At 40.1% G+C, this 27,675-nt stretch overlaps 1 protein-coding gene across 1 annotated transcript in view; it reads left to right on the forward strand.

Annotated features, from left to right (window-relative positions):
* The first annotated feature begins 8,909 nt into the window (after positions 1-8,909).
* The window catches only part of LOC127575827 (stAR-related lipid transfer protein 13-like), a 425,779-nt gene continuing 407,013 nt past the window's right edge, over positions 8,910-27,675 (forward strand). The window contains exon 1 of the mRNA XM_052025973.1: positions 8,910-9,206. The gene's annotated coding sequence lies outside the window, so the exon portion shown is untranslated. The remainder of the gene's footprint in view (positions 9,207-27,675) is intronic.

Consider the following 27,675-nt stretch of genomic DNA (forward strand, 5'->3'; position numbering starts at 1 on the left):
GGTGGTGGTGAGCTGACTTCTTGAATTGCTGCAGCCCTTGAGGTGTGGGTATACCCACAATGCTATTAGGGAGGGAGTTCTAGGATTTTGTCCCAGCGATAGTAAAGGAACGGCGATACAGAGATCGTGGGTTGGAAGGTGCCATCTAAGGAGTCTTAATGAATTTCTGAAGTGCATCTTGTAGATGGTACAAACTGCTGCTACTGTGCCGGTGCTGGAGTGAGTGAATGATTGTGGATGGGGTTCCTATCAAGCAGGCTGTTATGTTCTGTATGGTGCCCTGCTTCTTGAATGTTGTTGAGGCTGCACTCAACCAGGCAAGTGGAGAGTATTCCATCACACTCCTGATTTGATCCTTGTCGATGGTGGACAGGATTTGGGGAAATGAGAGGTGAGTTACTCCTGGAGGATTCCAAGCCTCTGACCTGCTCCTGTAGCCAGCCACCTTGTGTATATGGCTACTCTAATTCAGTTTCTGGTTAATGGTAACCCCCAGGATATTGAAAGTGGGAGTTTCAATGATGGTAATGCCATTGAATGTCATGGGTAATAGCTGGATTTTCTCTTGTTGGATATCGCCACTGCCTGGCACTTGTGTGGTGCAAATGTAACTTGCCACCTATCAGCCCAGGCCTGGATATTGTCCAGGTCTTGTTGTATTTGGATGTGAACTGCTTCATTATCTGAGGAGTGGTGCTGAACATTATACAATCATCAGCAAACATCCTAACTTCTGACCTTACAATTGATGAAGCAGCTAAAGATGATTGGGCCGAGAACACTACCCTGAGGAACTCCTGTAGAGATGCCCTGTGGTCGAGATGATTAACTTCCAACCACCACAACCACCTACCTTTGTGCTAGGTATGATTCCAAGCTGTGGACGGTTTTCCCCTTGCTTCCCATTGATTCCATTTTAGCCAGTGCTCCTTGATGCCATATTCAATCAAATTCTGCCTTGATATCAAGGGCAGTTACTCTCACTTCATCTCTGGAGTTCAGCTCTTTTGTCTATGTTTAGACCAAGGCTGCAATGAGGTCAGGAGCTGAATGACTGGTGGAACCCAAACTGAGTTCTGTGGACAGTTTGTTGCTATGCAAGTGCTGTTTGATAGGACCATTAATTATCTCTTCTATCACTTTGCTGATGATCGAGAGTAGACTAATGGGGTGGTAATTGGCTGGGTTGGATTTGTCCTGCTTCTTGTGTTCTGGAGATACCTAGTCAATTTTACACTTTGTCAGGTATACACCAGTGTTGTAGTTGTACTGGAGCAGCTTGGCCAATGGCACGGCCAGTTCTGGAGTAGAAGTCTTTAACACTATTGCCGGAATGTTGTTTGGGCCTGTAGCATTTGCTGTATCCCGTGCCTTTAGCCATTTCTTGGTATCACTTTGAGTGAATCAAATTGGCTGAAGGCCGGCATCAATCATGCAGGGAATTTGAGGAAGCTGAGATGGATCATCCACTCAGTAATTCCAGCTGAAGATTCTTGCGAATGCTTCAGCTTTCACTTTTGCACTGATGTTCCTCCATCACTGATAACGGGGACATTTGTGGAGTCTCCTGCTCCAGTGATTTATTTAATTGTCCACCACCATTCACGACTGCATGTGGCAGGACTGCAGAGCTTAGATCTGATCTGTTGGTTGGATGAGCAATAACACAGCAGATGGAGAGCAATGTGGGAAGATGTGAGGTCATCCATTCCAGAAATGGTGAGGATTATGTAAATGGTGAGAATCGGAAAATGTTACTGTTTAAAGGGACCTGGGTGTCTTTGTATACAAAGCACTGAAAGCTAATGTACAGGAGGAGCAAGCAATTAGTGCTTGATGAGAGCACGTCTGGAGTCTTCTGTACAATTTTGTTGTCCTTACCTGAAAAGGATATGCTTATTACAGGGGGAATATTGTGAAGATTCACCGGATTGGTTCTTAGGTTGGCTGGTTTATTATATGAGGTGAGATTGAGTAGGCTGAGCCTCTATACTCTTGAGTCTGAAAGAATGAGGTGACTTCATTAACAGATAAAAAATTGCAAAAGGGCTTAGTAGGGAAGGATGTTTCCCCTAGCTACAGGGTCTAGAGGTAGGTATCACTGTCTCAAAATAAGGGATAGGTAATTTATAACAGGGATGGGGAGAAATTTCTTTATTCAAAGAAGTGGTGAATCTTTGGAAGTTTTACCCCGGTTGGCTGTGAAGGTTTAGTCATTGATTGTATTCAAAACTGAGATTAACAGATTTCTGGATATTAGAGGAATCAAGGCATATGGGATAGGGCAGGCAAATGGTGATTGAGGTAAAGGATCAGCATTATCTTGTTGAATGCTGGGGCAGGCCTTCAGGGGCTGGATGGCTTCCATTGCTCCTATTTCTATTATGTGCATGTACAAAATACTTTTTCTTGTATATATAAGGAATTAAACTCTAGAATCCAGTTTGTTTTACTCTACCAGAAAGGTTAGGTCTTTGTGTTGCTGCTTAATCTTTGTTATCTGTGGAATGAAAACAAATCTATTGACTTTGTTTACTATAATTACTGGGTTGCTGGAGAATATAAGAAGTAAAGGTTTTGTTGATATATATCCAAAATTCTTAAAATACTTAGGACTTAAGTAATGTTTTGTAATTAAATTTTTATTGCTTAACGAAAACTGTTCATTTTGCACTATTCCATGTTCTGGGGAGCACTGCAAACAGAGGAACAGATTAGGCTGCATTTGGAGAAATGGTTAGTTGTTGTTTATTGTTTTTAAGGTTTGATTTTTTTTGTACTGCAACACAGCAATTCACCTAGGGCTATCAATACAAATAATCGGTTAATTTGAGAAAGACATATTTGTTTGCTCCCTGGAAGGGTGTGGTGTTAATAAAATTCTCCCTGTGAATCTTATAATTTAAGTATTGCCCTTTTATTGCTATTTTAATATCTTCTTTTATTTTCTCATCCCATAACATTATATTATTATATAGTTAGGCATTTTTCTCAATATTTACATTCCTCGCAATCATTTTCTTAACAGGTCTTTTTGCACGTTGTTTTGAGTTCATTTTGCTATAACACAGGTATGAAGATCACCATTCCACAGGTTTATCTTGGAACACCAAAGGCTTTGGCAACCCCAAAGCCTTATAAAGGTTCTGTGCACTTGGAAGCAAGTTACTGTTACTGGACTGGAAGCAAGTATTCCTCTTTTCCCATTGTCGCAAATTTGATCAAAACTGAAGCTGAAATACCATGGATCTTATTAGTCCTGTTGTTTGTGTGGCAGGTTTTCAATCTGTCATTAGGAAATAAAAACAGCTTTGCAGATTTTTATTTCCATTAACTTCGATGTTGTCAGTGCTATTAATGGTTAAATGGCTACAGGTGTAATTACAAAGAGAATCCCATGACTGACATTTTAATCATTTACTTTTCCAATTTGTACCAAAAGAGATAAGAATCAAACAATTCTAGAGCTATACCTATATTTTGTGTAAATTCATGGAGTGAACTTTATGTTAAACTTCACTCTGTGTGACTTCAGTAATTGCGACCCTTGCAATCAAAAGATACCCATACACATTCTGTTTACTGTGGATTTAACCTTACTGATCTACAAACCCCCATCTGAGATAACCTGGACTGTTCCAGTACTGGTCTCTGAGCCATTCATAAATATAATCATTCACAACTGATAGCTGTACTTTCAGCTACCAAGGCAATACTTAGAAATTCACTCCCAAGCCTGCCTTTCCTCCTATAAGACATTCCTTAAGACCAAGCCCTTTGGCAAAGCTTTTGATCAGAGACTACAATAACTATTTAGAATTTTTTTTCATGGTAGAAAAAGCTAAAAGCATCCCAATAATGGTAGAAAATTAGGGAGCAAAATAAAGAAAAAACAAACATTTATCATCAAAGGAAAAGTTCAAGGTAAATTAATAGCATTAAAGACTGTCAAGTCTCCTGGGCCTGATGGACTGGAGCCTACACTCTTAAAGGAGGTAATGGATACATTGATTGGGATCTTCCAAAATGCCCTTGATTATGGAAACTATTGGACTAGTTTAAGTTGAACAAGAAAGGAGGAAGAAAGCAGGAAACCCATGGCCAGTTTGCCTCGCATCGGCCTAATGTCTATCATTGAGCAAATGCTGAAATCCTTTACTAAATAGCAGAAAATTTAGAAAACCATAATAAAGCTGAGCCATAATAGTTTTTTGAAAGGGAAATCATGTTTGACAGATTTATTAGAGCACTTTGAGATATAGAAGGCGGGGTGGATAAAGGGTAGCCTGTAGATTTAGTATATTTGGATTTCCAAAAGGAATTCAGATGCTTAGAGGTAGAATTTGCATTATTGATCAGGGAGAATATCACAGCTGCATTTAGAGAAGACATCCTGGAAGGCTCATCCAGTGATGCCAAATGGGTGGAGCTCAGGAATGAGAAAGGTGCAGTCACTGTTATAGGGTTATATCTTAGGCCTCCCTATAGCCAGTGGGAGATAGAGGAACAGATATGCAAGCAGAACATGGAAAGGTATAAAGACAACACAGTTGTTGTATTGCGAGATTTTAATTTTCTCAATATTGACTAGGACTCCCTTAGTGCCAGCAGCTTGAACGGGGCAGAACTTGTTAGATGTATCCAGAGGGCACCTTGACACATTATGTTTTAGTCCAACCAGGGAAGGGACCATATTATACCTTGTATTGGGAAATGAGCCTGACAAATGATCAGAGTTTCAGTGGGAGAGCGTTTTGGGAACAGTACTCATAACTCCATAAGTTTTAAGGTAGTTATAGATAGGGATAAGACTGGACTCTAGGGAGAAGTGCTAAATTAGGGGAGGAGGGCTAATTACAACAGTATTAGACAAGAACTGGGGAGAATAAATTGGGAACATCTGTTACTGGGTAAATGCACATCTGACATGTGGGTGCCTTTCAAATACCAGCTGGTTAGACTTCAGAACCAACATGTGCCTGTGAGAAAGAAAGACAAGGATGGCAAGGTTTGGCAAGGTTTGACGAGAGATGTTGTAAGTTCAGTCAGAAAGAAAAGAAAAGCATATGTAAGGTTTTGGAAGCCGAAGTCAGACAGGGCCCTTGAATATATAAGAAGCAGGAAAAAAACTAAAACAAGATATCAGGAGGGCTAAAAGAGGCCATGAAATGTCCTTGGAAATTAAGATTTTGGAAAATCCCAAGGCATATATACGTATATTAAAAACAAGAAGGTAGCTAGGGAAAGGCTAGGTCCACTCAAGGACAAGGGATTGATTTTATGCATGGAGCAAGAGGAAATGTACGAGTTACTAAATGAGTACTTTGCATCAGTATTCACTAAGGAGAAGGACATGGATGACAGTGGGATTAGGGAGAGGCATGTTGATATTCTAGGGCATGTCGATAGTAAGATGGAGGAGGTGTTGGGTTTCTTGAAGAACATTAAGATGGATAGGTCCCCAGGGCCTGATGGGCTCTATCCTAAGGTACAGCTGGAGGCAAGGGAGGAAATTGCTGAAGTGTTGACAGAGATCTTTGTATCCTCTTTAGCCGCAGGCAAGGTCCCAGAAGACTGGGGAATAGTCAATGTCTTTCATTTATTTAAGAAGGGCAATAGGGATAATCCCAGATATTATAAACCAACGAGCGTTACATCAGTCGGGGGGAAATTATTGGAGAAGATTCTTAGGGACAGGATTTACTTGCATTTAGAAAGGCATGGACTGATTAGGGATAGTCAGCATGGCTTTGTCTCACAAACCTGATTGGTTTTTTGAAGAGGTAATGAAGATGATTGATGAGGGTTGGGCAGTGGGTGTTTCTACATGGACTTTAGTAAAGCATTTGACAAGGTAACTCATGGTAGGGTGATCCATTAGATTAAGTCACATGGGATCCACAGTGAATTGGTAGATTGGATTCAAAATTAACTTGGTCATTGAAGACAGAGGGTAGTTGTGGAGGGGTGTTATTCTGACTGGAGACCTGTGGAAGTCCAGTAGTGGGACCTCTGTTGTTTGTAATATGTACAAATGATTTGGATGAATATGTAGGTGGTCTGATTAGCAAGTTTACAGATGACTCAAAAATTGGTGGAACTGTGGATAGTAAGGAAGGTTGTCAAAGGATACAGTGGGATATAGATCAGTTGGAAATTTGGGTGGAGAAATGGCAGATGAAGTTTAATACAGACAAGTGTGAGGTGGTGCATTTTGGGTGGTTAAATGCAAGAGAAAAGTAGTAAATACAGGGCCCTTAGGAGCAGATATAACAGAGGAATCTTGGGTACAAGTCCATAACTCCCTGAAAGTGGCAACCCAAATAGACAGGGTGTTAAAAAAGGTGTACGGCATACTTGCCTTCATTAGTCGAGGTGGTGAGTATAAAAGTTGGCAAGTAATGTTGCAGCTGTATAAAACTTTGGTTAGGCCACATTTAGAGTATTGTGTGGCGATCTGGTCACCGCATTACAGGAAGAATGTGGAGGCTTTGGAGAGTGTGCAGGTGAGATTCACCAGGCTGTTGCCTGGTTTGAAGTGTATTAGCTATAAGAAGAGGTTGGACAAACTTGGAATGTTTTTGCTGGAGACTGAGGAGTGACCTGATGGAAGTATATAAAATTATAAGAGACATAGACAGAGTAGATAGTCAGAGTCTTTTACCTGGGGTGAAATATCAAATACTAGAGGGCATAGGTTTGTGAGAGGGGGAAAGTTAAAAGGAGATTTATGAGGCAAGTTTTTTTTTATACGGAGAGTGATAGGTGCCTGGAATGTGCTACCAGGGGAAGTGGTAGAAGCAGATATGATAGTAACATTTAATAAGCATTTAGACAGGCACATGAACAAGCAGGGAAAAGAGCGATATGAACCTTGTTCAGACAAATGGGATTAGTTTAGATTGGCATCATAGCAACACAGATATGGTGGGCTAAAGGGCCTGTTCCTGTGCTGTACTGTCCTATGTTTTGTGTCCTTTGAGGATATAGAAAGCGGGATGGATAAAGTGAAACCTGTAGATTTAGTATACTTTGATTTCCAAAAGGCATTTTATAAGGTACACATAAAAGATTATTTCGCAAAATCATAGTTCTAAGAGAAGGTGTGAGGTAGTGGGGGTCAGGTGGGGTGGGTGGAAGGGGATTGCAAAGAGGGGATGGTGCAATGCCTAGAAATATAAGGGCTATAATGCCTAGTTTGGACTATAATGTAACAAAGAAACCAATGAACATCATCTGCAAGCTCGCCAGCATAAATTGGGCTGCAAAAGCTCTTTCTGTACATCCTGCATATATTTTCAACAGCTGAGTCTTGTACTCCTGTCTAAGCCTTCGATCATCAAGCCATACTCATTGACATATAACTCCATTCATTAATGAGCATAATCTTGGAACTTTAAATCAACTCCACTTGAATGGTTGCCAGTTCTTTCAAGTATTGCCCTTCATTCCATTATATGCAAAGCAGCAACATATAGAGAATGAACATTTAAATAGCAACTTGGATCTTCCATTCACAGGGACCTTCAAGACCTTCTAACCCAGCGGATGCTCTTGGAGATCTTTGGAGATGAACACAGCACTTCCTACTCCACAGTATTAAAGAATCCTAATGGAAATTTTGGGTAAAAAGCATATTTACAAACAAAATTCTCATATCCAACTAAACTAATCAACAAGCCTGCCATGGACCTTGAAACTTTATCTAGTTGCAACTGTGGAAAGGCTAATTGACGTGGGGACATTCTGTCCCAAATCATTTCAAAGAGTTACATTTGTTCCTTGGCGGGTTATTAGACTGGTTAAGTGAACTTCAAATTGACAGTTTCTTTTCCTAAAGTCATAGGAAAGCGGGAGGCTATCATAGAGGGAAAGCACAAGGGTGATCGGTTGATATCAAGATATAATTATTAGGTTTCCTAAAAGTTTATGAAAATCTTGCCTTTCAATCACTCAAGCGACATGGCTTCAATGAAGAGGGCAGATGTAATTACTAGGCTTCCAAAAGATTGTAAAATGTGATGCAGATGTTTTTGTGTGACCTTTGTCACTTGTTTGTGTTTTGAATGTAGTTAAAAGAAGACAAATTGAGGAGATAACTCATTATTCAAATGTGTGTGAACTTCTGAAGCACCTTGGCAATCTCCTTCAGCAAGTATATAGAATTATTGCATGGATGATAGGTGTTAACTGGAACGTATATGTCAGATGACCAGTTTCAGGGAGTTTTACTATTGCTAGTTACTCAAATTATGCAACTTTCTGGATCTGTAATTTCTTCCTTCCCTTGTTTCTATCAAAGGCTGATTTCTTCTAAACACTCAGAGAAAACATATGTCCATCCTTGGACCTGTCTTGTTGCTGAGGTTTTTCTGTAAGGTCACATAGAGCCAGTAGATATATGGTAATTGCAACAATGAGGCATGTTTGAAAACTTTACTTACAGCCATTATGCTAATAGAGTGTGTTTGGACATGTAGGACATTTTGTTTCCTCCAATCATACTGATTGCAAAATATTCCCAGTTAAGGTTCAGCTACTCATTTTGCACACGTAGATATCTTCAGCTGGAAGGTGAAATGTCTTAATTAAATGGTAAGCCTTATTCATCAGTTCTGCTTCACACTTTACCATGTAATAATGCAGACACTGTCAATTTTGCTGTTACTATCCTGTAGTTGGAATTTGACTTCAGAGGTGGATGCCTGTCCACTGTCTTGCCATCCTCATTATCTCCACTGTTGAAGTTCAAGGCCAGCTGGTCGGCATAATAGTGTGTTTTTGCAATAGTGTTCTATGTGGCAATACTGATCTATTAATGTCACCGATAAGCACAAGGTCCCATATCCTGCTGGAGCCTCAGATAAGAAATTCCTTTTGACTCAGTGCTGCATCCTGATAGTGTTCAAAAAGCATGTCAGAGCAGCTGTAGAGTCTGATGTGATTTAGTCATGAATTACAGCTTTGAAGTCCTTCCAGGCTTCACTAAAACTGAGTTTGTCAATTGAAGGTGGTCTTGGATGTGGAAACTTCAATCTCTCTGTAAAGCTCCTTAATTAATCCAGTTGATTGGAATGAATGATTTGTTTGAGTATGCTGAGAAATTCTCAGGAGCACAACTGATTGTAGCAATCTCATGTATATCTTTCATTAACCCTGAACTATTGGGGATGACTGGCTGTTTGAGGCACGCAACCATTTGGAAGGTAGGAAAGCTTTGATTAAGTGCCTGTTGTTTTGTTCACACTGAACTTGCAGCTGAAGAATTCCTATCACTTCATGAGAAGCTGCTTATTGGTCATGATCAACCGCATGTGCAGGTTTCACTTGTCAAGGGTTTGGACATGGGTTAAGGGTTAAGAGTCTACAGAAGTTGCAGTGCAGAGAGGGAGAGAGGGAGTTTCTCAACATGGGGCCTTGGTAATTGCAAATGAAGGGCAAGTGGTGTGAGGGGACCCCATTATTTTGCTGCCTATTACCTCCCGGCACTGAAGGGTGTCTCCCGAGTTGCACAGACACCAGAATTGCATCTTGATGATTTTGAAGGTATTTTGCACTAGGCATCTGGTGGCCCCATGACAATGGTTTTGTGATGCTCAGCTGCATTCCCTGGAGCACAAGCAATCAAAAGCCAAGAAACTCAAAGATTCCAACCCTCTGTACAAAGCAACACCTGAAGTATGCTGGATCATGTGGACAGAGTAAGAATAAATCTGTCATGCAAACTCCCTGGATTTCTCTTGTCAGTCAACAACTGTTGTTGACATTGTTCCAACCCCTGGAATTTACCTAGAGCTCTGGCTTTTTAAGGAAACCATGAAGCTCAACATAAGCACAGTCCACCACACCCTAATCCCACAATCCTCACAAATGGGCATGTGAAAAAGAATAGGTTACAGGGAAATAAGTGGGGGAATGGGAGTGCTCTGACAGTCAGCATTGACCTGATGGACCAAATTGCTGCCATGTCTAAAGGAAATCTGGGAAATATAAATCTATGAAAGTGGCTCTTTAAATTTGCAAAGTTATAGTGAAAATATGACTGAATTTCACCTGATAACACTCAAAATAACATGTTGCTTTGTGCACCTTCTGTGCTCATAACATCAGGGAGGTGACCAGAACTAAGTGGTCAAATTTCTCATTGCATGTGTTTTCACATTTTCCTTGAATAAACATTTGTAATTGTGTAGCACCATGTGATTCAATTTCTGGATGGCAGGTAGTGTAGCTGTCTCACAGCTCCATGGACCTGGAATCAATTCTGATATCTGGAGCGGAGTTTGCACTTTCTCTCTGCGACCGTGTGGGTTTCCCCTGGGTGCACTGGTTTCCTCCAACATCCCAAAGGTTGCTAGGTTAATTGACTGCTGTAAATTGCCCACAGCTAAGGTGGTAGTAAGAGAATCAGTGGTGTGTTAATCAGCATTTGTGAGAGAAGAAGTTACAGGGAGAGAACTGGGATTGCATTTAGAGCCAGCGTAGACTTGACTGGCTGATCTGTCCTCCTGTGTTGTAAGGAAATATATATAAAATGAAGGAAGCAAAGCAAGCTTGTCAGCAGCAGAGGGCCATCAAATGTTTTTGTTAATTATTGAAAAAAATGAGAATTGATAATCTGACAATTGAGGTGGACAGGGAAAATTGAATGATCTTAAGAAATGGTAAACCTGGAAGTATATCCAAGGCAGCTGTTAATGACCTGAGAAAATATATAATAAGAATTTCAGTATTTATTTATTTTACTTTGTGCAGAATGGAGTTTCTGGAAAGAAGTCAAATGTGATGGTCTAATTCAGCATGTATATTACCCTGGCAACACAGATTGGAAATCCTTATCCTGTAACATAGAAGCTTTTTTTTAATTGAGCTGTGTCTATGACTACATTCAAATGAGTGAAATGGAAAGAGTGTCGCTTAAGAGAGATCAGAATAGCTGAGAATCCTTTTTAACATATGTAGACATTGTTGCTTATAAAAGTTTGCTTTTATCCTTATAAACTGCCATGCAAAAGATTATGCAACATTTATGCAAATACATTTAAGAGGAACGAAAGTGAGGCAGCTTTTATTTAAAGTTCTGCTCACCTGAAAGAAGAAATGAAGCTTATTTTAGTAAAATTTCTGGTCAGTTTAGAGACATTCAAATGAATTTGATGGCCTTCTGCTGCTGACAAGCTTGCTTTGCTTCCTTCATTTTATATATATTTCCTTACAACACAGGAGGAGGACAATCGACCTGTCAAGTCTATACTGGCTCTAAATGCAATCCCATTTTACCACTTCTCTCCCTGTAATTTATTCTCTCACAGATGCTGATTAACACATTACTGACAATCAACACAGGCACACGTGCTTAGTCCACTGCTCTACTCTCTCTACACTCCTGACTGTGTGGCGGACCACAGCTCAAACACCATCTATAAATTTGCAGATGACACCACTGTTGTTGGTAAAATCTCAGATGACAACGAGGAGGTGTACAGGAGTGAGATAGATCGGTTGTTTGTGTGGTGTCACAACAACAAGCTCTCACTCAATGTCAGCAAGACCAAGGAATTGATTGTGGACTTCAGGAAACGGAAGTTGGGAGAACATACACCAATCCTCATTGAGGAGTCAGCGGTGGAAAAAATGAGCAACTTCAAGTTCCTGGTCGTCAACATCTCAGAAGATCTATCCTGGGCCCAAGACATTGATGCAGTCACGAAGGAGGTGTGCCAGCGGCTTTACTTCACTAGGAGTTTGAGGAGATTTGGTGTGTCACCAAAGACTCTTGCAAATTTCTACAGCTGTATGGTGGAGAGCATTCTGACTGGTTGCATCAGAGCCTGGTATGGAAGCTCCAATGCACAGGATCGCAAGAAGTTGCAGAGGGTATAGACTCAGCCAGCTCCATCACAGGCAACACCCCCCCCCCACCATTGAGGACACCTCAAGAAGGGGGCTTCCATCACTAGGGACCCTCACCATCTGGGGCATGCCCTCTTTTCGATACCACCATCAGGGAGGAGGTACAGGAGCCTGAAGACACACGGTCAACAATTCAGGAACAGCTTCTTCCCCTCTGCCATCTGATTTTTGAACGCTCCATGAACCCATGAACGTACTTTGTTATTCCTTTTTGTTTTGCATTATTTATTTATTTTGTAATTTATAATAATTTTTATGTCTTTGCAAATTTCACGTCATATAAGTCAGTGATAATAAACCTGATACTGTTTTCTCTCTGCCTTTGACAGTCCTTTGACAGTTCACTTAGGGAGAATAATGAACTTCAATCTGGCCCAGCTTTTTGGAGCGATATGAATTAATCAGTCAGTCAAGTAATTTCAGATGCAAACATGAACATTTTAAATTCAAGGTATTGGGCCATTGACTTTAAATAATAAAGATACTGCAAACATTGAATATATTGAAGGAGTTAACCTGTGCATGGTGGGTGTTATCTAATGTTGATAAAAGCAGCAGTTTGTACGTTCTCCCTGTGTCTGCATGGGTTTTCTCTGGGTGCTCCAGTTTCCTCCCACATTCCAAAAACGCACAGGTTAGGAAGTTGTGGGCGTGCTATGTTGGTGCCGGAAACATGGCGACACTTGCGGGCTGCCCCCAGAACTCTCTACACAAAAGATGCATTTCACTATGTGCTTTGATATACATGTGACTAATAAAGATATTCTATCTTATCTTGTGCCAGCTTGGGCCACAACCAAGTGTGTGTAAGTAAGCCACCAGTTATGGCAGGGCTTACATGCCATAACAGGTTACAAGACGAAGTCAGGCTGCATAGCTAACAACAGCTTATCCCTTCCTGATGAACTTAACGCATTCTATGCACATTTTAAACAAAAGGCAAGTGGATTGTCACCATCCACCCTGACAGCCACCAATGCAGCTGAACCTGTGATCACAGTGGAGGACGTAAGATCAGTCTTCCAGAGAGTGAACACGAGGAAAGCACTGGCCCAGATGGTGTCCCGGGCCGCGTGCTGAGATCTTGTGCTGATCAACTGGCAGAAGTATTTGTGGACATTTTCAACCTCTCCTTGCTTCAATCTCAGGTTCCCTCCTGTTTTAAGAAGACCACTATCATCCCAGTACCAAAGAAAAGCAAGGTAACATGCCTCAATGACTACTGACCAGTGGCTCTGACATCCACCATCATGAAGTGCTTTGAGAGGTTGGTCACAGCACGCATCAACTCCAGCCTACCAGACAACCTGGACCCATTGCAATTCGCCTATTGGCGAAACAGGTCTACAGCGGATGCCATCTCCCTGGCCCTACACTCAGCTCTGGAGCATCTGGACAGTAAAGACACATACGTTAGACTATTGTTTATTGACTACAGCTCTGCCTTCAATACAATAATTCCAAGCAAGCTTGTCACCAGACTCCGAGACCTAGGACTCAACACCTCCCTCTGTAACTGGATCCTTGACTTCCTAACAAACAGACCGCAATCAGTGAGGATAGACAGCAATACCTCTGGCACGATTATTCTCAACACTGGTGCCCCACAAGGCTGCATCCTCAGCCCTCTACTCCCTATACACTCATGACTGTGTGGCCAGATTCTGCTCTAACTCCATCTACACGTTTGCAGATGATACCACCGTTGTAGGCCGTATCTCAAATAGCAATGAGTCGGAGTACAGGAAGGAGATAGAGAGCTTAGTGGAATGGTGTCATGACAACAACCTTTCCCTCAATGTCAACAAAACAAAAGAGCTGGTCATTGACTTCAGGAAAGGGGGCAGTGTACATGCACCTATCTACATCAATGGTGCTGAGGTCGAGAGGGTTGAGAGCTTCAAGTTCCTGGGAGTGAACATCACCAACAGCCTGTCCTGGTCAAATAACGTAGATACCACGGCCAAGAAAGCTCACCAGTGCCTCTACTTCCTCAGGAGGCTAAAGAAATTTGGTTTGTCCCCTTTGACTCTCACCAACTTTTACCGATGCACCATAGGAAGCATCCTATCTGGATGTATCACTGCTTGGTACGGCAACTGCTCTGCCCAAGACCGCAAGAAGCTGCAGAGAGTTGTGGACACAGCCCAGTGCATCACGGACACCAGCCTCCCCTCCTTGGACTCTGTCTTTACCTCTCGTTGTCGTGGTGTAGCAGCCAGCATAATCAAAGACCCCACCCACCTGGGACATTTTCTCTTCTCTCCTCTTCCATCGGGTAGGAGATACAGGAGCCTGAGGGTACGTACCACCAGACTTAAGGACAGCTTCTACCCCACTGTGATAAGACTATTGAACAGTTCCCTTATACAATGAGATGAACTATGACCTCATGATCTACCTTGTTGTGACCTTGCACCTTATTGCACTGCACTTTCTCTGTAGCTGTGACACTTTACTCTGTACTGTTATTGTTTTTTACCTGTACTAAATCAATGCACTCTGTACTAACTCAATGTAACTGCACTGTGTAATGAATTGACCTGTATGATCGGTTTGTAAGACAAGCTTTTTACTGTACCTTGGTACAAGTGACAATAATAAACCAATACCAATACCAAAGTATATCATGCAAATTTCAGATTTGCATGTCACAGTAGATGATACTCTGAAGCATTATAAACAAGAGATATTGACATACCCTTACATAAACCTCATTAAGAATACTGTATCCAGATTTGGTCTGATCACAAAGTGGGTGCTATAGAGATGCTGTGAAAGTCAGGTATGCAATTGACAGCCCCACTGGTTACCATTCTATGCTAAGAGAGCTGAAGATGTTACTCCTGAAAAAAAACACAGTATTTCCAGGGATGTGTTTGGGATTTTTTTCAAATGGTGAGAAACAATCCATATTGATAGTTTTACTGAGTTAAATAGATAGGGGAGGACAGGGGATATGATAATGTTGTGCAAGCATAGATGCAGGCTAGAGATCTGTAGATATTTCTTTTTACTTAAAGTGATTAACATGTGGAATAAATTGGCATTTGCTGCAAATGTACAAAACGAGGCCTGACTGTGGTGTATATCACTTGCAAAAGAAGTGGAAGGGAATGATAGATTGGTCTTCCAATCAATATGCCCCCCTGGAATTCTGTCAACCACTGTCAAGTATTAGAGAGGAATTTTTCAGAGGTTTCCTCCTCCTCCTTCAGCCAACTTAGGCCAGGTGGTGTTTCTCTGTTTTTATCACCTCTCCCAGATATTGGTGGATGTGCCTGATGAAAGGATGGGAGAGGACAGGAAATAAAGTATATGCTTCTTATAAGCTGCACTTTGGACATAACAGATAGGCTTGAGGGAGTAGCTGTCTTTTGTCTGACTGCCATTTCTGATACTTTGCATAGCTGTAAGAGGCTGGATATTCTGATGACTAGCCAGGCATTGCCAGAGGAATAATCATTGCCACACTTGGAGCTGCAATTCCTGTTAAATCCTCACTGCCTCTTTTGTGGCATGCAGCCTATAAAAGCTCCATTAAAATCACCTAGTCCTTCATGGTGTATCAGATGGGTTGCCAATGACTGAAGCATTGAAAAAGTAGTGTATAAGGAGCCAGAAGAATGAAAGGAATTAGGTGTTTCTTCAGAAGGTTGGATCTCCTCCTGAGCTGTTTCCCAGTTGGATGTCAAGGTCTCAATCTTCAAAAGAATCATGATTAGAAGTATAATTTTCAGTAAGAGACATTGGAGTTAACCTCTAAATGTATGATTTGAGATGACATAGTTGTTGCAATTTTCTGGAGCAGGCATTAGCCTTATTAAATTTATTCTATTCTTTTCATCCATCCAAAAGCAAGTGGTTATTGAAGGACTCCCTTGCAGGTATGTGAAGGGCAAGAGGAAAAGATGTGAAAGAATAGGGCCTATCAAGTGGGAAAGTGGGAATGGATCTGGAAGAAATAGTGGAGGTACTTAATGAATACCTTGTGTCAGTATTCACTACAGAAAAAGATCTGGGGGATTGTAGTGGGGACTTGCAGCGGGCTGAAAAGCTTGAACATGTAGGTATTAGGAAAGAGGAGGTGCTGAAACTTTTGGAAAGCATCAAGTTGGATAAGTCGCCAGGACCGAATGAGATGTACCCCAGGCTGCTGTGGGAGGCAAGGGAAGAGATTGTGGAGCCTCTGACGATGATCTTTGCATCGTCAATGGAGACAGGAGAGGTTCCGGAAGATTGGAGGGTTGCGGATGTTGTTCCCTTATTCAAGAAAGGGAGTAGGGATAGCCCAGGAAATTATAGACCAGTGAGTCTTACCTCAGTGGTTGGTAAGCTAATGGAGAAGATCCAGAGAGGCAGGATTTATGAACATTTGGAGAGGTATAATATGATTAGGAATAGTCAGCATGGCTTTGTCAAGGGCAGGTCCTGCCTTACGAGCCTGATTGAATTTTTTGAGGATGTGACTAAACACATCGATGAAGGGAGAGCAGTAGATGTAGTGTATATGGATTTCAGCAAGGCGTTTGATAAGGTACCCCATGCAAGGCTTATTGAGAAAGTAAGGAGGCATGGAATCCAAGGGGACATTGCAGTGTGAATCCAGAACTGGCTGGCCCACAGAAGGCAAAGAGTGGTTGTTGAAGGGTCATATTCTGCGTGGAGGTCAGTAACCAGTGGTGTACCTCAGGGATCTGTACTGGGACCCTTACTCTTTGTAATTTTTATAAACGACCTGGATGAGGAAGTGGAGGGGTGGGTTAGTAAGTTTGCGGATGACACAAAGGTTGGGGGTGTTGTGGATAGTTTGGAGGGCTGTTAGAGGTTTCAGAGGGACATAGATAGGATGCATAGTTGGGATGAGAAGTGGCAGATGCAGTTCAACCCAGATAAGTGTGAAGTGGTTCATTTTGGTAGGTCCAATACAATGGCAGAATATAATATTAATAGTAGGACTCTTGGCAGTGTGGAGGATCAGAGGGATCTTGGGGTCCGAGTCCATAGCACGCTTAAAGCGGCTGCGCAGGTTGACTCTGTGGTTAAGAAGGCATATGGTGTATTGTCCTCCATCAATCGGGGAATTGAATTTAGGAGCCGGGGGTATTGTTGCAGCAATATAGGTCCCTGGTCAGACCCCACTTGGAGTACTGTGCTCAGTTCTGGTCACCTCACTACAGGAAGGATATGGAAGCCATAGAAAGGGTGCAGAGGAGATTTACAAGGATGCTGCCTGAAATGCGGAGCATACCTTATGGAAGCAGGTTGAGGGAACTCGGCCTTTTCTCCTTGGAGCGACGGAGGATGAGGGGGGACCTGATAGAGGTATATAAGATGATGAGAGGTATTGATAGGGTAGATAGTCAGAGGCTTTTCCCCAGGGCTGAAATGGTGGCCACAAGAGGACATAGGTTTAAGGTGCTGGGGAGTAGGTATAGAGGAGGTGGTGAGTGCATGGAATGGGCTGCCGGCAACGGTGGTGGAGGCGGATATGCTAGGGTCTTTTAAGAGACTGTTGGACAGGTACATGGAGCTGAGAAAAATAGAGGGCTATGGGTAAGCCTAGTAATTTCTAGGGTGGGGACATGTTCGGCACAGCTTTGTGGGCTGAAGGGCCTGAATTGTGCTGTAGTTTTTCTATGTTTCTATGTTTCTTAGTCTCTTATTCTCACGCATCTCTAAATGCTGCTGCAAACCACAGCATGGATGAAACTACCACATGGTGTACACCTTTGCTGATTTTCTCCTCAATGTCTCAGCAATCTAGTCATCTGACTTTTGCTTCAACTTTCCCTCAGCAATATGAAACTGGAAACTCGGCAAAATGAGTCAAAACTGCCTTCCACCACTATATGCCAAAATGCCTTCATTTCCAGCTATTGTGTGATTTCTACTGCATTTCTCATTGCATCAATTGAGTGGCTTATTTCTAAAACTGTATTTGACACTCACAGTTTCATGTGTTGTGCATAGCATAGTCTGAATGATGGACACAAAATACCCTGCTCATTGTGAAATAAAGAACATTCAGAACACAATGTTCCAGAATTAAACCTTGTGAAAATATTTGCTGAGTAAATAAATATTTTTTTCAGTTATAAATCACCTGAAACGTTGACCATCAATTTGCCTTGGCATTTTCACTGGATGGTTTCCAAAAGCATAGCAATATAATTTATCTTAACAATGTTCTTCCCATGTGAGAATACTAACACCAATTATAAAATGTACCATGCTGCCCACCCTTTTTTACTTTAATAACATGTTTCATGTTTTGTGTAAGCTGCTGTGTATTGCCAGCACATAAAAGCAGTTTACCTCTTGGTCACGAACATGTTTCATGTTTAGCTCAAGGGGAACACTATAAGTTTTTTTTAAATCTATAGGTATCACAGATACTTATTTATTTCTTTAGCTGCAATTGTTGTTCGTTAGTGATTATCTGTGCTCAGTGCTGAAGCTATTTATTTATTCTCGCAAAGAGTTATGTAACTCTGAAGTCTAGAAACTGAGTGCCACCTATAAAGGCATTATAAATAGTTGGTGCGTAGTTGCTCAATGAACATTTCCTTTAAAGGCTTATTGTGCTAATGAGCCTTATCATTATGAAAGGCCTTTAAGGGAGATCAGCAATCAGCAAGGGGAAGCGGTGTCACTGATCCGGAAGGAAAGAAGGTGACAGTATCAAGAGTTGGAAGGATAGTTGGCAGTAACAGATTGAAAGAAGGTTCAATGATCAGGGATCAGAAGGGTGGTTAATGATTGGGGACTGGTGGGGAGCAATGAGAACTGCAGTCCACTGCTTCTGATTGTCAAATGATAGGGGTCAGTTGTCATTCATTGGGAGGTAGGATGATGGTTGGGAGTTAGGTACGGCGTTGGGTTGTTCAAGGGCATGAAAGAGAACCAGGAAAGCATATTAGCTAAAGGGGACCTGCTAAGGCTGAACCCCAGCAATGAACTCCTTGATCTGTGATCTGCTCAGGCAAGTGCCCTTTCAGTAATACAGAAGTGGGCCTCACAAACGTCATGAACATCTGCATCTGCAATGAGACCTCTGTATGTAGCTAGAATCTCAGAATTGGCTTTGAGGTGCAGACTGCACACTGTTGGACACCACCTGAAAGACCCAGAAGGAAAACTGCATTGACTGGCATTCATTTATGGCAATGTATGGATGCACCAAGGATGCCATAAATGAATCTGTGACTAGACTATAGCATAATAGAAAGTGAAAGTACATGGATGCTTGTTGACCCACTGTGTCAGTACCAACACTTTGCTAGAGAAATTCAAAACTAGTCCCTCTATTCTCTTTTTTTTATAACCAAGGAGCAACATAAGGATATGCTTTCTGTAGAAGCACATAGACTCCATGCAAACAATTAAAACATGTAAGATACAATCCTGATGAAGGGTCTCGACCTGAAAAGTCGACTGTTTATTTCCCTCCATAGATGCTGCCTGACCTGCTGAGTTCCTCCAGCATTTTGTGTGTGTTGCTCAAGATACTGAGTGGTCTTGATATGGTAGGTACTTAGTGGATATTTTCCCTCCTGGGGAAATCTAGAACTATAGGACATAGCTTCAGAGAAAGGGGTTGCCCATTTAACATGGAGGTGAGAAGGGATTTCTTTTCTCGGAGGGTTGTGGACTTCCGAAATTCTTTACTGAAATAGCTGTGGAGACTGAGTCATTGAACATATTCAGGGGCTCAGATAGATTTTTGGACTGTAGTGGAATCAAGACTTACAGGGAATAGGCAAAAAAATGGCATTGAGGCCTCAATCAGATCAGCCATGATTTTATTGAATAGTAAGGTTTGCATGGGGGCCACATGGTGTAGTCATACTCTCATTTATTATATTTCTAATGGAAAGAATCAGCATGATTGCAGAATTCTATACCAAATACCTGTTTTGATGTGTTGCAAGTTATCTTAAAATTGCGGCAGCATCCATCATCAGAAAAGACTGGCATGAAAGATGTGGCATTCCCAGGATGCAGGGGACCATCAACTGTATCAATGTGGTTATTCAAAAGTCTTTGCATTATCCCACAATATTCATCAATAGAAAAGAATACCATTTAATAAATGGTCAAATGGTATGTGACCACAGCCTAAGAACCATACTTTCAAATGCATGATTTCCAAGGAATCTGGACAACTGCCATACATCAAGAAATGATGATTTTTTTTAATTCTAGTTTGAAACCATTGAATACTTGAGGGCAGTTGAGTCATTCAAGACATTTTTTGTATAAAACTATGTCCGCTGTGTGTTGTGATTTTTTAAGTGGGCAGCCTAATCCTGAAATGATCTTTATTTGGCTGGTCTTTTGTTGTTGAAACATTAATCAAAAGAGTACAGTCCTGGTCTGTTATGCATGTTTGGAGTATATTACTTGCTTGTCCCTAATAACATCTTCATATATTTGCATGATTTTCATTCACTTTGCTTCACAGCACTATCATGACATATTTCATTGTTGTCATATTTCATTTAAGTGTCGAAAATAATACTAAAATGTCAATGTAATTAAAAATTGCTTTGTATTACAAACCAATACTGTCTTAGGTATGGTTATTGACTATTTAAATGGTTCAGTAATTACTTAAAGACCTGCACAGCCATAGAGTATCTTAATCGTTGCAATTGTTTTCACACATATGCAATCCCGGTGCAAACAGATTCCTGCTCTTTGTATTGTCATGGCCATTTCAATCGGCAAGCTACAATTTTACACTCAAGTCTAGTTATGTGTACTTTTTCTTCTTTTTTTCTCCACACTATCACGTGTCCGCACTTGCCACCACTATCCCACTTTTCACCCCTTTACTCTTACCTGTGGTGCAAAGGTTGCTCTGGGTAAGATTTTAATTGAGCAGATAACATTTTAGTCCAAACAATGCAGGGTTCAATCCAGTAAGTTCTGAATTAATTCCTATTAAAAACATCTATGGATGTGATAGGATATGGCTAAGTTTAGATAGCCTATTGACATTCACTGTCAAGGTTAACTTTTCAAATTAGGGTATTGCTAGTCAGTTACTGGAAAATTAATCCAGCTCTGGAAATGATTTCTACAATGATTGCATTGCCATACATTAGATAACTGAATGCTCTCTTTCAGAAACCCGAGATAGGGATTCTTGGTAATATGTCGAGATTTGCAATGTTCCTCCTCAACAAAGAGCATCTGTGGAAATGAAAACTAATACAAATCAAAATTTTCAGCACAGGAGGGAAATGTGAAAATACTCTTTGTAAAGGCAAGGTCAGGATTTGGAAAGGTTGTTTCAATGCAGGAAAACCTGATTGAATCCTTTGAGGAGATGACCAAAGTGGCAGACAGAGATGAAGTTTTGGTTAAAGAATTTCAACCTGAAATATTAAATCTTTCTCTTTCTACAGATGCTGCTTGACCTGCTGAGTAGGTCCAGTATTTTCCATTTTTATTTCAGATTTTCACATCTGCAGTTCTTTGATTTTCAAGTATCGATGCATGTTAATTATATGGACTCTGCAAAGCATTTAACAAAGTCACACATAATAAGCTATAGCTAAAATTAAAGTTCATAGAATTGAAAGGAAATTATTGCCCTGCCTGGGAAACTGAGTAGTAGGAGACAAAGAATCAGGATAATTAAATGGTACCGAAATTGACAAGATGCAACTGGTATTGATACACAAGAATCTGAATTGAGACTACTATGGTTCATTATATTATAAGTGGCATAGATGACTGGAGAGAAAGCCATATATCCAGGTTTGCAAGTGGTTTACAGGTAAGTATTACAAGCTGTGTAAATGGAAATGTTAAACAAAGACATATTCAAAATGTGAACAGGCTAAAACAGTAGCCAATGGATTTCAACATAGGCAAATACCAAAGACAAGTACCTCAAAAGGGTGGAAGCAAAAGTACTTTCTAAAGTGAGGAAAGCTAGGGATCTCTCATACAAGTAATTATTTGACTGGAATATTGTGGGAGCAACAGGCCACACATACCTACAACTTCCCAACAGTGCAGGGCCTTGAGGTCCTAAATCCCACAGATAGGCTTTGATAGCAGACTAAGTTATGCCCTTGAGGCTGAACTGAGGTCAAAACTGTCAAAGATAAAAACAAAATGCTGGAAATACTCAGTGGGTCAAGGAACATCTGTGACAATGGACTCTTGACCTCACAAAGTACCTGGTTGTGGCCTTGCACCTTAATGTCTACCTGCACTGCACTTTCTCTGCAACTGTAACACTTTATTTTTCATTCTGTTATTGTTTTACTTTGCACTACCTTAATGCACTGTTGTAATGAAGTGATCTGTATGAACAGTATGCAAGAAAAGTTTTTCACTTACCTCAGTACATGTGACAATAATACACCAATTTACCAATTTTTCAAGTCAGTGACCTTATATCAAAATTGGTTTTATCAATTCTCTGCAATATTTGTTACATACGGCGTGGCAAAGCTTTTTTCCCTGCGACCATTGCCATTATGCTAAAGACATTTATATTACTGCATTTAATTTTGTTCTTGAAGAATATTTTATAAGTGAGTAAAATGAAGGCATGTAAACTACCAATTCTATTTATTTTAGTAACATAGTGAAAATATTCCCAATGTAAAATTCCCCTCATTATTGAAACAGCAACCTCCTATTTATCTCAAATTGCACATTGAGATGCAGTATGCTTGGAGGCTGGGGAAAATAGGAAGCCTTCAATAAATATTGCTGAAAAGTGTCTTTTCTACTTATGACTACAAGTAATGGAAAGTACACATATCAAACAGTGAAACACACCTCTGAAAGACTTGGATCACTCCACACAATAGGATTCTAAAGTTCATGAAGCACTGAGTTCCAGTTAGTAAGAGAAGCATAGCATGCCAATCTTCTGTAACACTTAACTATTTATTGCCTGAACTTAGAAAGAAATCTTAGTTATAAAAATAATTCTATCTCACGTTCTGCAAATTTCCCATTGAAGCTTTGAGGCTGTTCTAAATCTATTAGTAGAGAAGAGAATCTAGACTAAGGAGATGCTTTTAGTTATTTTTTATTATTATTTCTAAGTCTGTTTATTTAGTAAGTGTACAATTTTCCTAGAAATTCAGTGATTATACAATGGGCTAAACTTTAAAACCCCTTCAGCATTAATTTCTAGTACATGTTTCAGTGAAAGTACTCTGACTGACCTATTTCATTGATGTGATCCGCCTCAAAGGTTTAGCTTAGAATTTATGTATGTTGCATGTGCTGTCATGGTTGTTTTTATGCTTTGAGAATTATGTCCAGCCAAGCTTTTAAAACAGAAATGTCCTTTTTCCAGAAAACTTGAGTACTTGCCAACTTGGGGATTACTTCACAAACTTAAATTAACCAGTCAATGATCTCTGTGTGGTATGAGATCTATAAATGTGTTTTTCAAACTTTTCTCCTATTGTGGCGCCTCACCTAACAGGTCTGTACTTGAGAGAACTGGCTACAGTGGTCAGCATGCCCAAGATACTTCAAGCTTGATTTTCTAGGATTCCAAATTTGGCTTTAAAGATCCATACTGACACTCCAGTAAATACTTAAGCCATTTTTACATTTCTGAGTGTGAGATTTGCCACACATATATTGGCTGATATGTTTCCTTCATTATTCACAGTGGCCACTGCAACTATAGAGCTTAATTGGTCGTAAGATGTTATAGGCTCTGCTTAGATTATGAAAAGTACCTCATAAGTGTAAGCTCTTTATTTTCTTTTCCATGGAAGCAATAGTTAGAAGCAGCGTGACATTGGTTGATCTTTCATTTTCAGCACATTTCCAACTGTTAGTGCACACCATTTACACCATCAACTTATTGACAAGTAGTCAAGTGGAGATTTGAAATTTTCTAATTTCTAACTGGTTTAAAATAGCCTTTGGGTATGTTTTTATGAACTAAATGGCAGTCACGGTCTCTTCAAGGCAAATACCATCTGTCATCAAATCGCATTCAAAGCTGCAAGGCATGTGTACTCAGTGAGTTCTTAATTTCTAATGAATTCCACTGCAGAACATACAGACTACTACATGTGAGCCACAAGAAGCTCAAACAAGCTGTGCCTAGTTTATGCAAAAGTTCTACTCCAGTGCACATTAATACACAAATGAGATAATGACGTCACGTAGCACCTATGATACCAGAGCAAGTTCTAGCACATTCCTTTATTAATTGTGGATTGTGATGCATAAATAAATTATGATGGGGTTCCATAGACTGAGTAAAAATATGACTGAAATCCTCAACTTTTTTTTCTTTATCACTGAGCACCTACACTGAATGCTTTAAACACAATGCAATTCTCAATTCAGTAAGAACAAAAAAAAAATCACATTGTGAGAAGCTGAAATGCTTGGAACATGGGGGAAATGTATTAATGTATTTTTGGGAATTAAAATATTCCCAAATTAAATTATGCACATATTAAATTTACATAAACTATACTGGTTCACTTAAAATAAAAACAATTAAACCTGTTGAGAAATTTAACCGATCACAAGCTTTCATGCTCCCTATGATTTTTACATTAGTACTGATTATACTTGTGTCAAACTTGCAGATTCAGGTGTTGTTAGGGTGTCATCCATCTCTGGACTCAATGATGTTATCTCAGAAAAATTACATTTTGGCTCTTGAATAATTGTGTGATTCATTTAAAGAAATCTTTGATCCCACATTCTTTTTGGCTCTTCTTGCATGTATGGTATACCAGGAACAACTGGTCCATGTGAATTTTCCTGATTCTTTCACTCATCCTTAGAAATAATTCTTAACTTTAAAGCTATTAACTATTAACTTTAAATAGTTATGGAGAAAGATAGGACTGATCCACAAGTTAAGGTCTTAAATTGGGGCAAGCCAATTTTGGAGGTACTAGGAGGGAACTTGAAGAGGTCGATTGGGTGAAACTGTTGGCAGGTAAAGGGACATCTGACAAGTGGGAGGCTCTTAAAAGTGTGATATTAAGGGTTCAGGGACAATATATTCCTGTTAGGGTGAAGAGCAAGGCTGGCAAATTTAGGGAGCCTTGGTTGACGAGAGATATTGAGGCTCTGGTCAGGAAAAAGGAGGCATACATCAAGTTTAGGCAGGATGGCTATGGAGTGTGGAATGTGGTGTTGTTCTGTGGCTTGAAAGGACCACTGCAGTCAATGTTTCATGGTGTTGTTCAATTGACCTTCCCTGACCTTCAATATTGCTTTACTGCTCAAACTGAACTTTTTACTTCTCCATTTGAAGTTGACTGGTAAGAAGAAGGGAAACGGTATTTTATTCCATGGCTGTTTAGAAATTATTTCTTACACAATTTACACTGTAGACCATTTTCTAATACAACCTCTTCTGGAAGATTGTATGTTACAAAGATTAATTCCTCTATCGTGTTTTCTGCCATAATGCATGGCACCACATACTTTACCTCTGACTTCAAATGGCTGTTGATTAATAGTATGTTTTTAGTACATCTTTCCTATTAATGTATATGTCACCACTAGAACTTGTAGTCACTTCCACACATTTAATAGTGTTCTGCAATCCAAATCTACTGACTAGACCTACTGTGTCTTTGGCATTGGATGAATCCTCTAGCCACTACCTTCATATTCATTGTCTGAATCAGTCTATACATTTAAAATGCCTTAAAATTGAGGTTTTTTTTGCATGGTTCCAGCTACTTCCATATCTGTGACACGGAAATTGTCTTCTTCTACCTAAAGAGTGCAATCTTTATTTTCTATGTGCATTGTGACTTCTTCATAAGGTAGTCTTGACAAGAAGTCTGCTGTAATGTTTTGTTTGGATGCTCTCAACTCATTGTTATTGATATTGTGAGAAGTAGAGACCCAATTTTGTATTCTTGATGCCACCATCCTATATTGGGAGACTTCAGTCCAGAATGGCCAACCAAAATTTATGGTCATGTGAATAGTCTTCCCACTAAGAATTGGTAGGATGTCATAACTCCAAATATGTCCTTCTTATCTGAGGATATTAGTTTACATTTTTGCCCACTGTGTATGAAGCATAAACTATAGGATTCACCTGACAATGACATGGTTAATCATTACCTAGCTCCATAATTAAAAGCATCGCAAACAAGTTGATATTGTAATGCACAGAAGGACCCACTGTTTCTTGCATAGATCCTATGTCCTGTGCTGATTTTTTTTTACCCATTGCCAGAGTTCATCATTCTTTAATAGTTGATGAAATGGAATCAACACCATGTCAAGGTTGGATGTAAATCTAATGTAGCATTTTCTAGTTCTGATCATGTCTTTAACTTTAATTGACTGCCCCCCATTTTCATCTACTCCCAAGCCAAAATAAATGTCTATTTTATCCTTAAAAGCACACAATTTTTTAGAATTTGACTTTATATTGATGAAGTCTTCTGATTACTTCTTCAAGTATTCATAGGTTTTCCTTTTCCCAGCAACCAGAATGCTATCCTGATTGTGTAAACAATGCATGACCCTGTATGAGATCTTATTCATAATCTTCTGGAATACTTTTAGTGATGAATTTATCCATATAGTAGTTTGATACACAATTACAACTCATTCTGGGTATTAATTGCCAAGTAGTGTTGGTCTTTTATAGTCGACATCAAGCTGGTCATAGGTGTAAGACATGACTAACTAAGTACAGATCAAAGTCAGAAGTCTAGTTTATTGTCATATACATGTACATGTATGCATAGGTGCAATGAGAAACTTGCAGCAGCATCACAGGCACATTAGCATCATATAATCACCATTCACAAGAAAAACATAAATTAAACATGTTATACCCAATTTTTACAAGAAAGAAAAAAAACAATGTCTATCTTAGTGAAAAGTGATCAAAGTGGTCATAGTGATGCTAAATTGTGGTAATTAGGTATGTGCTGATTCGTTCGAAAACCAAATGGTTTCAGGGAAGCAGTTGTTCTTGATCCTGGTGGTGTGGGACTTCTGTACCTCCTGCCCGATGGTAGCTGCAAGAAGATAGCATGGATTGGATGGTGGGGATCTTTGATCATAGATGTTGTCTTCTTGAGGCATACTACTGATGGTGGGAAGGGATATGCCCATGACGTATTGGGCTGAGTCCACTACCCTCTGCAGCTTCTTACATTCTTGTGCATTCGAATTGCCGTACCAGACCATGATGCAACCAGTCAGGATACTTGCAACAGTACATCGGGAGAAGTTTATTTGGTGATAATCCAAACCTCCTTAATCTCCTAAGAAAGATCTTAGACCTGTAAATTTGGCATACAAATCTTGACACATGCTGCAGTATATTGTTCATCATCCACCTCTCTGTTAAGGATTGCTTCATAATCTGAGCGTAGCTGGGAAATCTTGTATGTCTTAGATACCAGCATGATGGGTGTCATCCACTTATTTTGCACCATTTTTATGGATACCAATAATGCTTAGCTGTTTTTCCAGCTGAATTTTCAGTACTTATGGTATCAGCGTAGATTTACAGTGGATCATTTTGACATTTGTATATATGTGAACTTAGTGTCTTTTAATGCCCATGGATGAATCCTTAAAAATGTATTCATATTGTTCCAAAACCTTCTTCAAACATGGTTGTGATGTACTCACACAAAATGTTTTTTTTAAACCACCCTCTGCTCTTTTAGACAACTGTTTTTTTCCAGCAGAGTTCTGTTCACATAATCAGCCTCTATCCTTCTTCCCATTATGCAGCACTTGGCATTCCAT

The sequence above is a fragment of the Pristis pectinata genome, chromosome 11 (assembly GCF_009764475.1).
Source record: "Pristis pectinata isolate sPriPec2 chromosome 11, sPriPec2.1.pri, whole genome shotgun sequence".
NCBI classification, from domain to species: Eukaryota; Metazoa; Chordata; class Chondrichthyes; order Rhinopristiformes; family Pristidae; genus Pristis; species Pristis pectinata.